Genomic DNA, 14,542 nt, shown 5'->3' on the forward strand with positions numbered 1-14,542 from the left:
CCAGGCACTGGGGATGAATGTGCTTGTGAAGGGAGTGTCTGTTCCCCACTAATTGTCGGTGCATGTGAAGGATAAATGCCTACTACTGCTACCCTATGAGGGAGTTACTCCTTTATCTGCAGCGGTGGGGCCTGTGCTTTGGTGCTGCAGGTCCTGAGCTGAAGTCCTGCCAAGGAGCTGTGATTATTACACTCATGTGCCAGTGCCAGGTTACCCAGGGGACAGGTACACGAGCGACTGGCAGGATTCCCACTCGGTTTGGGGCGGCTCCGCGTGGCCGGTTTGGGGCTTACCTTGGTGTAGAGAGCAGCCTCCACGCCCTGCATGGTCTCTGCTGGAGGCAGGGAGAAGACACTGGAGAAGCAGGTAGCCAGCAGGCTGGATTGTTCCAGGCCCCGCAGCGGTGGCTTCACTTTGCTAAGAGAAGAGACACGTGCTGATTGGAGGGCTGAGGCGGGACTGATGCGCTAATGTTGGCGTCAGGCTCCCAGGACATGGAAACACCTGGGGGGGCTCCGGATGGGAGGTGGCGGATGAGAACAGGTCAGGGGGCGGTGGAGGGAGCTGGTGCTGCCTTCTCTCATACCAACAGGCAGGGACTTAGTGTAGCCTGCAGCTGTCTGCTGTGACCCCACCAGGACTCACCAGCTGGGGCAGAGATCGCTGCGCTTCGCCGAGAAACGACATCCCGCAAACGGCACGGACGGGAGACTAGAGCCTGCTGGCACCAAAGTGCCTCTGAAACAAGTGGCCACAGTGCAAAGGAGTCTGCCAGTCCTGTCCCGCTGGGGGCAAAGAGACCCTCCCACCAGAGCCGTCTGCACTGTGGCTGCACAGTCCAGGCCAGCAGAGAGATGCTGCATCAGCCCGCAGCAGGGCAGAATCCAGGCAGGGATCCAAGCCCTGACCCTTGACCAGAGCTCTCAGCCTGCTGGACATGGCACCCAGCTGTGTGCAGGGGGGCAGGAAGGTGGGGACAGCCCAGACAGCATTAACCCCTTCACCCCCACTGCCAGAGCATGGCCCCAGCACATGCAATGAGGTGCCAGGTGACTACTTGCCCCCTGCAGGACAGAGCCGCGCCCCTCGTGGCAGGCGGCAGCCAGTGAGGAACAGCTACGCCCACTGCTGACGCAAATCCCCCCCCTCCGCCCCAGCAGAGACGGGATCGTGGCCAATGCCGTCGCCTGCCCCGCTGTCAGGAAGCCAGTGCCCAGTGGGGAGAGCCGCTCCAGTGCCTGCCCCGCCTCCCCCTCCCATTCCTGGGGAACCTATTGAGCCAACAGCGAGAGCCCAGCTCCAGCCCGCAGCATCTGCCACCTCCGGACGCCTGATGGGCAGGCTTCTGGGAAGCTCAGAGCAGGGCACCAGCGGCACTGAGAGAGAGCCCCCCATGGCACAGGCAGTGCCACGGGCCAGGGCTCAGCCTGCCCAACTTCTCAGCCACAGGGGGTCGCTGAGCTGCCGGTGTGACGCAGCTGGCACAGCTGGCAGTGACTTCGGTCGCTCCGCTCCAGCAGCACCCAACTGCCCCTCTCCCCCCAGAGCCATCGCCTGCGGGGTCCCAGAGGGGACCGGTCCTAACCCCCTCATTCCCTCCCCCACATCTTCATAAGGCCACGTGGAGAGGTCGCCAGGCACCGAAGAATCCTCCACCATCTACCCACTGGTGCCAGCCCACATGCACCAGCACCAGCACCTGGTGCCACGTGCCCGGCGGAATCAGAAGCTGGGGGAGGAGCAGAGGGGGGGATGCCCTGGAGAACTGGCCATGCCAAGAGGCTGGCGTGTCTGGCTGCACACAGCACTGGCTGGGGCTGGGCCGGGCAGGCTGGGTACCTCAGCTCCATGATGGCGAGCATCGCTTGCTGACGCACCATGTTGGTCAGGGAGTCGACGGACTCGTGATGAATCAGCTCCTGGGGAGACAACGTGGGGAAATGCCAGCCGGGCTCCAAGCTCCTGCAAGGCTCCGACTGGGGAGCAAAGCGCAGGGCCTGCAACATGTGGGCTCGGCAGCCAGGTCGTCCTACTGCGGACTTGATGGTGTGCAGGGCTCCAGCCGGGGAGCGCAGTGCAGGGCCTGTGGTCAGTGCCCCAGTGTCACGCGCCAGTGCACTGAAAGGCTCCATCAGCATTAGCACCCAGGGACACCACCTGAGATCAGGCCCCCTTGTGCCCAGTGCTGCACACACACAGTGAGAGCCAGTCCCTGCCCCAGAGAACTCACGAGCTAACTAGACGAGACAAGGCATGGGAGGGAAACTGAGGCACAGAGGGGGAAGTGACTTGCCCAAGGTCTTACTGCAGAACTGGGAGTAGAACCCGGGTGTGCTGAGCCCCAGCCCACTGGACCACCCACCAGCCCACGCTGTCCCACGTTCAGGGAAGGGAGGTGAGCTCTGGAAAGCTTTCTGCAGTGCTGGAGAGCAAAGACTTGCCAAATCTACGGAGCAGATTTGTTGCTAGTTCCCTAGTGGGCACTGACTGCGGAGTGTTGGGGCTCTGGGCAGGGAGACTGGCGTATACAGAGCGACCCGGTGACTTGGGAAGCTGGGTGCAAGGGAACACTCTACATTTCCATACAGTTATATGTTTAGGAAAAAAGAGTGCAGGACACACTCACAGCATGGGGGGCTCTAACCTGGGAAGCGGTGACTCTGGAAAAGACTTGGCAGTCAGGGTAATCAGCTGCCCATGAGCGCCCAGTGCGACGCTGGGGCCAAAAGGGCTAATGCCATCCTGGGATGTAGAAACAGGGCAAACTCCAGTTGTTAGAGAGGTTATTTTCCCTCTGTATTTGGCACTGGTGCGACCGCTGCTGGGATCCTGTGTCCAGGTCTGGTGCCCACAATTCAAGGAGAATGTTGATAAATTGGAGAGGGGTCAGAGAAGAGCCACGAGAGTGATTGGAGGATTGGGAAACATGTCTGATAGTGAGAGACTCAAGGAGCTCAATTAGTTCAGCTGAACGAAGAGAAGGTTACAGGGTGACTTGATGACAGTCTGTAAGTACCTACACGGGGAGCAAATATTTGATAATGGGCTCTTCAGTCTAACAGACAAACGTCTAACACGATCCAATGATTGGCAGCTCAAGTTAGATAAATCTGCAGCGATCTCCAGGCCAATCACTAAACCCGCCAGGTAACACAACCCCAGTGTGTGTTTTACTCACCTTTATCTTCTCCACTAGCAGGGCTTTGCTGGTCACATTATCCATGTTTTTTTCTGGGCTCCTAGCCCAGATGGCTCTGCTGAGGATGATGATGTCCTTCAAAAATTTCATTTTCTGGGCCTCGTCCTACGCCCCGCAGAGATTAGACACAAACAGGAAGGTTAGCGTGGAAAGGAGCTGCCAGTGGGAGAGATGTTAGAAAGCTTCCCCCCAGTGCTGCTCAGGCTTTGATATGCCGAATGGCAGAAGGCCATTCATCTGGTAACAGGAGTGACTATCTGGGGAGGGCAGGGCAGCTCTGTATGAAACCGGACCAGAGAGGGAGCAGATCTCACGGGGTAGGTGTCCAAAGAGGAACTGCAACATGGGGGCTAAGCAGCCAGACAGTGTTACTGGGGGCTTGACAGAGTGGGAGGAACAGCTGGGTGGGACACCCTGACACCTCAATATTCGCCACTGTCATGTCATTAGGATATGTTTTGTACAAAGTACGTATTGTAAGGTATCATTCTAAAAGTCTTTATCTGCTAGACATTAATGTCTCATTGGATTGTATGTGCTATCGTTGTATGTGAAGTTATGAAGTTCAGCTATGTCTGTGTTCCTGAAACACGTTGTGAGGTTCAAAACAGCCTTTCAGGTACAACAGTAAAAACGCCAAACAATGGCTTAGTGAGGAAATGCACATAAGCAGCAGGGTTACCCCAGGAACTGTACTCAATAGAAACCTCTCCAAGAGAACGCTACACAATGGGAACTGTTGGACCCAGGTCACAGCAAAAGAGTTTTCCAGCGGGTGGGAAGAGGAGATAAAAGGTGAACAATGACATCGGGGGGGACCTCATGCTCCCTGCAATAAGACACCTGGAAACACCTGAGGGACAAAGATTGAACTATGAGAAGTGATGGTCCCAGGCTGGAGAGAGATTCCTAGCCTGTGTAAGAAAACCTGGGAAATCCAAGCTGCAAAGCCAAGGCAGCTTGTGCCTTAAGAATCTGCCCACCTGTTTATCACTCAGGGTGAGAATTTGCTAATGTAGAGCCTATCTATCCAGTGTGGAAAGCTTAGTTTGCGTGTTGTGTTTATTTACTAGTGCAATCTGCTTTGTACCGTTTGCTATCTCTTATAACCACTTACAATCTACCTCTTGTAGTTAATAATCTTATTTCTTGTTTATTCCATAACCCAGTTTGTGCAATTAGTAACTGGGGGGGAGGGGCAAAGAGTTGTGCATACCTCTCTCCACATCGAGGGAGGGGGCGAATTTCATAAAACCTTTGGGTCTGTACTCCAAAGGAGGTGGGCACCAGAGTACTGGGACAAGTCCCTTCAGCTGAGTCTTCCCAGAGCTGATCTCAGTGTCTGTGTCTTTCTGCAGCTGGGCGTGGCCCTGCCTGAGTGCATGGCTGGAAGAGGCTTGTGAGCCTAGCCCAGCAAGACAAGGTAAAGGGGGCCCAGGCTGGCAGAACAGGTGGGCTCGGTGGTATCCCGGTACATCAGGTGGCACCTCAAAGGGGGGCAACCCGTCACACTAGGGACGGGCCAAATCCAGAGCGCACAAGTCCACAAGGGGCTGGAAATTGAAGCTAGACAAATTCAGACTGGAAATGTATGTTTTTAACAGAGAAAGTAATAGACCATTGGAACAACTGAGCAAGGGGCATGGTGGGTGACCTTTTGTAACTCAGGGCGGGACTTTTTAAGATGCTTTAGTTTAAACAGGAATTATTTGGGGGCAGGTCTCTGGCCTGTGTTATACAGGAGGTCACAGTGGTTCCGTCTGGCCTTAGAATCCATGCATCATCTGGAGAAGGGCAGATGTGCATGTGGACAGGGCACTAGCTGACAGGTCAGAGGAGGGCTCTTGGTACCTGTTCATTGTCCTTCAGAAAGGCATCTATGCACTCCAGGGCCTCTCTCTCATTCAAGTATAGCCCCTTAAAGCAGGAGGATGGTGAATCTGATCAAAGACAGAGCAGTGGTAATACCTGGGTCTGCCAAGCTGCAGGCTGGGTGACAGAGATCTTAGAGAAAACCCTTGTCCCCACTCCCGCCCCAGCAGGGGAGCAGCCCCGATGCACGGCAGGGTCTGGCACAGCGATCCCTGGCTTCCCCACCTCTTTGCTGCCCAGCCCAGCAAAGACCCAGTCGGAGCCCTGGTTCCCAGCGGCCACCCCACTTCCCCACCCAGCATGCAGGCTCAGTCTGGGGATTTGGGGAGCGCCACACCTGGAAGGAGGGACGATGTCAGGCCATGAGGGGTGTCCCCACTCTCCAGGCCATTGCTGGAGAGGGCAGAGGGACTGGGAGTGAATCGGTCTGGTCCTTGCGGCAGGAGAGGGAACATCTGCCCAGTCTGCATGGGATATGGGGACCCAGAGCCTGCCCGTTCTGCTTCTTCTGACTGCCTCTCCTGCCACAGCCACTGGGTGTAACCTGGGCAGGCACTGGGCTCCCATCGTCAACACTCCCCCCCAAATGCCCTGTGCTGCGACATGCTACAAAGGAGCCAGCCAGCAGATGGGGCTGCAACATCAGGGAGCATCTTATGCTCTGGCCGGCGCCCTGCAATCCTAGGCTTTAACAACCCACCGTGCACCGAGCATCCCCTTCGACTGGTGGAAAACATCCTCCCACCCTGCAGCGTGACAGATCGGGGTGGGCGATTCACTCAGTCTCCACCTGATGCTTCTGCCGCCGCCCCAATGCCCCGATCAGCTTGAGTGGCTGCAGCTGCTGCCAGCAGGAGGGGCCATTCCCCCCTGCCTGGGTTTTCCTGTCTGTCTCTCCAGCTCGTGGCAACCCAGAGCAGTACAAGGTCTATGGAGTCTTCTCCCCCCAGTGACACCCTAGTCTTGCCACCCAACCCCCACAGGGGCCAAGCCCCACCCCAATGCAGGGCCATGGCCCCAGCCATTTTTGCAGCCCCCTCCGCCCACCCAGAAGGCGCCCACTCACCGGCACGGAAGGGCTGAGGCACACACAGCCCCTGCTGCTGCCATGGCCTCTTCCGCCGACTCTTCCCTGGGGGAGGTTTTGTCTCCTCCCAGGCGCGCCTGGGCTCTGGGCGGCCCTCCTCAGCCATCCTACAAGAAGCCAGGCCAAGGCATTGCTTGTGAGTGACGAGAGGCGATTGCCCCGTTCAGCAGCAGGGCCAGCCCAGTTCTTTCTGTCCCACCAGCACCTCCAGATCCCAGCGGAGCTCAGGGCCCTGTTGCACCAGGGGCTGCAGCCAATGGCTGGGCTGTAGGGCTCAGACTCTAACTAGCCAAGGCAGCCAGCAGGGAAACAAGGGAAGGGATGTGCTCAAAGTCACCCAGGATTAGAATCCAGGTCTCCGAACTCCCAGGCCAGCAGCCCATCCCACAGGCCAAACGGCCTCCTCTGGGTCACGCCCACCTCTCCTTCTCCTGGTTCACAAGCTGCACAGCAGACAGGCTGGATCCAACCACTCAGGATTCTTCCTGCCCAATGAAATGACCCTGATCCCTTCCCCCAGGAATATTGGGGCCGTGGCAGTTCGCAGGTGGGCGAGGCCAGCGGGGTGGGGGAGCTGGGGCGGGCTCGTGAGCAGCAGGAGTAGCTCAGACACACCCGTGAAGGGGCAGGAGCAGAAGGCAGGAGAGCGGCAGGGAGGCTGGTACCTTCTCATCTAACCTCGGTGTGGTTGGCGATGCAATGGAAAAGCAGAGGCAGGCAATAGAAGATTCTCCTGCCCCCTTTGTCCCTGGTTCAGTGTGAGCTGTGAGAGCTCTCTGGGGCACAGGAGCTGGCTGCTGCCCAGATGGAACTACATTGCCTATTGCACATATCTCGCTTTTCCCAAACATTGAGTCTGCTGCTACAACCATACCAGGGCCCGCCAGGATCCTTGCAGCTGGTCAGTGCTAAGTTTTGAACTATGCTAAGTAGGGAAGACAAAATAGATCTTCCATCACTAGCGCAGCTCTGTGTTACTGGGGACTCACTGCTGGCTCAACCCAACCAGCCCTCCTCACACGGAGCCGGTAAATCCTCCAGCCCTGCTGTTCTCCTTTGTATTTCAGCAGTGCCCAGAGGGCTCAGTCCCGGATCAGGGCCCTGCAGTGCTAGACATTGTACACACACAGCCCGATTCCCCCCACGCTGGGTCTCCTGAATGGCTCCTGCCCGAAGGCGGGACGGCTCTATTCCTCACCCAATGTCTCCTGCTGGCAGAGATGCTCTGAGAGATGTCTATGCTCTGGGTCTCTGGGCTTCCCGGGCTGGGAGGCAAGCGTGGCTGTCTCCGGGCGGTTCTGCTGACTCTCCAGCAGCTGCACTTCAGGTGTCCTAATGCAGCCCTAGTCCTCTCCAGCGCTCAGGGGCACTGTCCTGGCATCGGACTGTCCTGGTAAATAGAACAATGGCTCCTGGCACCCTGAGAATGCCTGTTCCCCCGGCAACCTCAGTGCCATTTCCTATGGAAGTGATGGTGTCAGTAAAGGTGATGGAGGTGGTCAGGCCTAGTGGCTGGAGCTGGACTCAGGGGGCGGGGCAGGGCATGGGTGGAGCAAGGCTGCAGCGAGACCAGGGCTGGAGTAGGACTAGGAACAGGGCTGGAGCAGGCTCAGCCTCTTGCCTATGTCAGGCAGGAGCGAGTTCCTGGCCCTGGAGTGATGTTGAGCAGACTGAGCTGCTGCTGTGAGACTGATATACCTGCTCTGGGAGTCACAAGGCCAGTTCCTGGCTTGTGGATTAGCTGGAGCCCAGCACAGGAGGGAATCAGCACCTTACAGATGGCTCCCGGGGCGCTTGGCTCCCGGCCCCGCTGGGTATTGACATGCCAGGTGCAGGGGCGAGGTGCAGCGCCAGGGAGGAAATTGGGGAGGCAGGAGCACTGAGGTGGGGCTGAGCGGGCAGGTGCTGAGGCGCTGCGGCTGGCTGGCCAGCAGAGAGGAGGAGCAGCAGCTCGGCTCTGGAGGGCCCAGCTGCAGCTTCACACAGGGCGCTGCCAGAGCCTGGCAGGCGGCTGGCTGAAGTGGCACTTTGTGATCTGGCACGGGCGGGAGCTAGCTCCCCACAGCTGAACGCTCCGCAGCGCCGGTGGATTCAGATCCAAACCAGGATCTGGCTCCAAATTCACAGCTGGCCCCTTCCCCCGATCTGGAGCGGCCCGCACCGTGTGGGGGTGGTTGATTTCACAAGAGAGGTGGCTTCCCACAGACTCTCCAACTCCCTCACTGTGACGAAGTGGGACTGTTCTTAATGTTTCCTCTGAATACTGTAGGGGTGCCTCAGTTTCCCCTATGCATTTCTTAAGTCTCTAGGTGGGGGGATAAAGGGGCACTTGGTAGACATGCGCCGCCCGGCCAGGAGCTCGGGGAAGGCTCGGTGTGGCTGGCGATGCAATGGAAAAGCAGAGGCGGGCAATAGAAGATTCTCCTACCTGGAGTCAGGAGTGGGCAGAAGCCAGCGTGTATATGGGCCACCCACTTTCTGCTACCAGTGGCGGAGCTGAAACGGCCGGATCAGCTTTCCCAGCGGCACGTGCCAGCTCTCGCTTTGCCAGAGACAAGCCTGGCAGTGAGGGGATGAGGCTTTGGCAGCCAGCAGGGGGCGTGTCACAATGGGCAGGCGAGTCACAAGCCAGTCAATGTGTGACTGCCCAGCCATGGGATGCCCCAGCCCAGACTAGTTCTGGCCTCGCCAGGGCTTTAGAGCCTCTCCTTCCCCACCGGGGTCATGGGAGGGACCTTCCGCTCCCCACAGTCACAGAGTTTAGGCCGGAAGGGACCGCTGGGCTCATCTAGTCCCAGCTCCTGCAGACCCCAGGCCCATACAGCTGGAGCCGGGGGCGGGGTCTCCGGATCCCCGAGTGGGAGAATCAGTTCCATCCCGGTTCCTCCTCCTTGTGACAGCGCAGAACAGGGGTTCCCGAATGCTCCCCTCCCCCAGCTCCCAGCCCACGCGGGCGGCTCTTTGCGCCTGCCCAAGCTGCTGGGCGCCTTGGCCGTAGGATGTAAAATGGCCCCATCTCTGCTTCCCCTCCCACCGCAGCAACAACACAAAAGCTGCTTTAAGAGCAGCCCCCCACCCCAGCTGAGTCTCAGGCCTTGCTAGCCGCTCAGTGCCACGGCAGCCCCAGGAGATGATTGCTGCGGGAGTCTCGGCCCAGGGGGAGGCAGTGACTCCTAGAAGCAGGGAGAGCAGCAGCACCAGAGATCAGGGAGGCTGGCCATGCCAGTGGCTGGCTGGGGTCTGACAGCCCAGGCACCCAGAGCAGACTGTCAAAGGCCAAACCCCTCTCACCACCGGTTCTGTAGCTCCCCCTTGCTTTTGGTCTGTCTTAGGCACCATCCTGGCCCTCATCCCCGTGGCATCAGAGCACTGTCCAACCTCGATTGCATTTATTCTAACCGCCCCCTGCAGGGCAGGGCAGGGCCTGGCTGCTACCCCGACTGAACAGACAGGGAACTGCAGCACAGAGGGAATAAGGGATTTGCCCGAGGCCACGCAGAGCATCTGTGGCAGAGCTGGGAATTGACTATGGGTCTCCTGGGTCCCAGGATGGCACCTTCTCTTCCAACCTCCTGCCCCCTTTGTCCCTGGTTCAGTGTGAGCTGTGAGAGCTCTCTGGGGCACAGGAGCTGGCTGGTGCCCAGATGGAACTACATTGCCTATTGCACATAGCTCGCTTTTCCCAAACATTGAGTCTGCTGCTACAACCATACCAGGGCCCGCCAGGATCCTGGCAGCTGGTCAGTGCTAAGTTTTGAACTGTGCTAAGTAGGGAAGACAAAATAGATCTTCCATCACTAGCGCAGCTCTGTGTTACTGGGGACTCACTGCTGGCTCAACCCAACCAGCCCTCCTCACACGGAGCCGGAAAATCCTCCAGCCCTGCTGTTCTCCTTTGTATTTCGGCAGTGCCCAGAGGGCTCAGTCCCGGATCAGGGCCCTGCAGTGCTAGACATTGTACACACACAGCCCGATTCCCCCCACGCTGGGTCTCCTGAATGGCTCCTGCCCGAAGGCGGGACGGCTCTATTCCTCACCCAATGTCTCCTGCTGGCAGAGATGCTCTGAGAGATGTCTATGCTCTGGGTCTCTGGGCTTCCCGGGCTGGGAGGCAAGCGTGGCTGTCTCCGGGCGGTTCTGCTGACTCTCCAGCAGCTGCACTTCAGGTGTCCTAATGCAGCCCTAGTCCTCTCCAGCGCTCAGGGGCACTGTCCTGGCATCGGACTGTCCTGGTAAATAGAACAATGGCTCCTGGCACCCTGAGAATGCCTGTTCCCCCGGCAACCTCAGTGCCATTTCCTATGGAAGTGATGGTGTCAGTAAAGGTGATGGAGGTGGTCAGGCCTAGTGGTTGGAGCTGGACTCAGGGGGCGGGGCAGGGCATGGGTGGAGCCAGGCTGGAGCGAGAGCAGGGCTGGAGTAGGACTAGGAACAGGGCTGGAGCAGGCTCAGCCTCTTGCCTATGTCAGGCAGGAGCGAGTTCCTGGCCCTGGAGTGATGTTGAGCAGACTGAGCTGCTGCTGTGAGACTGATATACCTGCTCTGGGAGTCACAAGGCCAGTTCCTGGCTTGTGGATTAGCTGGAGCCCAGCACAGGAGGGAATCAGCACCTTACAGATGGCTCCCGGGGCGCTTGGCTCCCGGCCCCGCTGGGTATTGACATGCCAGGTGCAGGGGGCGAGGTGCAGCGCCAGGGAGGAAATTGGGGAGGCAGGAGCACTGAGGTGGGGCTGAGCGGGCAGGTGCTGAGGCGCTGCGGCTGGCTGGCCAGCAGAGAGGAGGAGCAGCAGCTCGGCTCTGGAGGGGCCAGCTGCAGCTTCACACAGGGCGCTGCCAGAGCCTGGCAGGCGGCTGGCTGAAGTGGCACTTTGTGATCTGGCACGGGCGGGAGCTAGCTCCCCACAGCTGAACGCTCCGCAGCGCCGCTGGATTCAGATCCAAACCAGGATCTGGCTCCAAATTCACAGCTGGCCCCTTCCCCCGATCTGGAGCGGCCCGCACCGTGTGGGGGTGGTTGATTTCACAAGAGAGGTGGCTTCCCACAGACTCTCCAACTCCCTCACTGTGACGAAGTGGGACTGTTCTTAATGTTTCCTCTGAATACTGTAGGGGTGCCTCAGTTTCCCCTATGCATTTCTTAAGTCTCTAGGTGGGGGGATAAAGGGGCACTTGGTAGACATGCGCCGCCCGGCCAGGAGCTCGGGGAAGGCTCGGTGTGGCTGGCGATGCAATGGAAAAGCAGAGGCGGGCAATAGAAGATTCTCCTACCTGGAGTCAGGAGTGGGCAGAAGCCAGCGTGTATATGGGCCACCCACTTTCTGCTACCAGTGGCGGAGCTGAAACGGCCGGATCAGCTTTCCCAGCGGCACGTGCCAGCTCTCGCTCTGCCAGAGACAAGCCTGGCAGTGAGGGGATGAGGCTTTGGCAGCCAGCAGGGGGCATGTCACAATGGGCAGGCGAGTCACAAGCCAGTCAATGTGTGACTGCCCAGCCATGGGATGCCCCAGCCCAGACTAGTTCTGGCCTCGCCAGGGCTTTAGAGCCTCTCCTTCCCCACCGGGGTCATGGGAGGGACCTTCCGCTCCCCACAGTCACAGACTTTAGACCGGAAGGGACCGCTGGGCTCATCTAGTCCCAGCTCCTGCAGACCCCAGGCCAGAGCCCCTCCCCGCATCCATACAGCTGGAGCCGGGGGGGGGTGTCTCCGGATCCCCGAGTGGGAGAATCAGTTCCATCCCGGTTCCTCCTCCTTGTGACAGCGCAGAACAGGGGTTCCCGAACGCTCCCCTCCCCCAGCTCCCAGCCCACGCGGGCGGCTCTTTGCGCCTGCCCAAGCTGCTGGGCGCCTTGGCCGTAGGATGTAAAATGGTCCCATCTCTGCTTCCCCTCCCACCGCAGCAACAACACAAAAGCTGCTTTAAGAGCAGCCCCCCACCCCAGCTGAGTCTCAGGCCTTGCTAGCCGCTCAGTGCCACGGCAGCCCCAGGAGATGATTGCTGCGGGAGTCTCGGCCCAGGGGGAGGCAGTGACTCCTAGAAGCAGGGAGAGCAGCAGCACCAGAGATCAGGGAGGCTGGCAGTGCCAGTGGCTGGCTGGGGTCTGACAGCCCAGGCACCCAGAGCAGACTGTCAAAGGCCAAACCCCTCTCACCACCGGTTCTGTAGCTCCCCCTTGCTTTTGGTCTGTCTTAGGCACCATCCTGGCCCTCATCCCCGTGGCATCAGAGCACTGTCCAACCTCGATTGCATTTATTCTAACCGCCCCCTGCAGGGCAGGGCCTGGCTGCTACCCCCACTGAACAGACAGGGAACTGCAGCACAGAGGGAATAAGGGATTTGCCCGAGGCCACGCGGAGCATCTGTGGCAGAGCTGGGAATTGACTATGGGTCTCCTGGGTCCCAGGATGGCACCTTCTCTTCCAACCTCCTGCCCCCTTTGTCCCTGGTTCAGTGTGAGCTGTGAGAGCTCTCTGGGGCACAGGAGCTGGCTGGTGCCCAGATGGAACTACATTGCCTATTGCACATATCTCGCTTTTCCCAAACATTGAGTCTGCTGCTACAACTATACCAGGGCCCGCCAGGATCCTGGCAGCTGGTCAGTGCTAAGTTTTGAACTGTGCTAAGTAGGGAAGACAAAATAGATCTTCCATCACTAGCGCAGCTCTGTGTTACTGGGGACTCACTGCTGGCTCAACCCAACCAGCCCTCCTCACACGGAGCCGGTAAATCCTCCAGCCCTGCTGTTCTCCTTTGTATTTCGGCAGTGCCCAGAGGGCTCAGTCCCGGATCAGGGCCCTGCAGTGCTAGACATTGTACACACACAGCCCGATTCCCCCCACGCTGGCTCTCCTGAATGGCTCCTGCCCGAAGGCGGGACGGCTCTATTCCTCACCCAATGTCTCCTGCTGGCAGAGATGCTCTGAGAGATGTCTATGCTCTGGGTCTCTGGGCTTCCCGGGCTGGGAGGCAAGCGTGGCTGTCTCCGGGCGGTTCTGCTGACTCTCCAGCAGCTGCACTTCAGGTGTCCTAATGCAGCCCTAGTCCTCTCCAGCGCTCAGGGGCACTGTCCTGGCATCGGACTGTCCTGGTAAATAGAACAATGGCTCCTGGCACCCTGAGAATGCCTGTTCCCCCGGCAACCTCAGTGCCATTTCCTATGGAAGTGATGGTGTCAGTAAAGGTGATGGAGGTGGTCAGGCCTAGTGGCTGGAGCTGGACTCAGGGGGCGGGGCAGGGCATGGGTGGAGCAAGGCTGCAGCGAGACCAGGGCTGGAGTAGGACTAGGAACAGGGCTGGAGCAGGCTCAGCCTCTTGCCTATGTCAGGCAGGAGCGAGTTCCTGGCCCTGGAGTGATGTTGAGCAGACTGAGCTGCTGCTGTGAGACTGATATACCTGCTCTGGGAGTCACAAGGCCAGTTCCTGGCTTGTGGATTGGCTGGAGCCCAGCACAGGAGGGAATCAGCACCTTACAGATGGCTCCCGGGGCGCTTGGCTCCCGGCCCCGCTGGGCATTGACATGCCAGGTGCAGGGGGCGAGGTGCAGCGCCAGGGAGGAGATTGGGGAGGCAGGAGCACTGAGGTGGGGCTGAGCGGGCAGGTGCTGAGGCGCTGCGGCTGGCTGGCCAGCAGAGAGGAGGAGCAGCAGCTCGGCTCTGGAGGGCCCAGCTGCAGCTTCACACAGGGCGCTGCCAGAGCCTGGCAGGCGGCTGGCTGAAGTGGCACTTTGTGATCTGGCACGGGCGGGAGCTAGCTCCCCACAGCTGAACGCTCCGCAGCGCCGCTGGATTCAGATCCAAACCAGGATCTGGCTCCAAATTCACAGCTGGCCCCTTCCCCCGATCTGGAGCGGCCCGCACCGTGTGGGGGTGGTTGATTTCACAAGAGAGGTGGCTTCCCACAGACTCTCCAACTCCCTCACTGTGACGAAGTGGGACTGTTCTTAATGTTTCCTCTGAATACTGTAGGGGTGCCTCAGTTTCCCCTATGCATTTCTTAAGTCTCTAGGTGGGGGGATAAAGGGGCACTTGGTAGACATGCGCCGCCCGGCCAGGAGCTCGGGGAAGGCTCGGTGTGGCTGGCGATGCAATGGAAAAGCAGAGGCGGGCAATAGAAGATTCTCCTACCTGGAGTCAGGAGTGGGCAGAAGCCAGCGTGTATATGGGCCACCCACTTTCTGCTACCAGTGGCGGAGCTGAAACAGCCGGATCAGCTTTCCCAGCGGCACGTGCCAGCTCTCGCTCTGCCAGAGACAAGCCTGGCAGTGAGGGGATGAGGCTTTGGCAGCCAGCAGGGGGCGTGTCACAATGGGCAGGCGAGTCACAAGCCAGTCAATGTGTGACTGCCCAGCCATGGGATGCCCCAGCCCAGACTAGTTCTGGCCTCGCC

The sequence above is a fragment of the Emys orbicularis genome, chromosome 14 (assembly GCF_028017835.1).
Source record: "Emys orbicularis isolate rEmyOrb1 chromosome 14, rEmyOrb1.hap1, whole genome shotgun sequence".
Taxonomy (NCBI): domain Eukaryota; kingdom Metazoa; phylum Chordata; order Testudines; family Emydidae; genus Emys; species Emys orbicularis.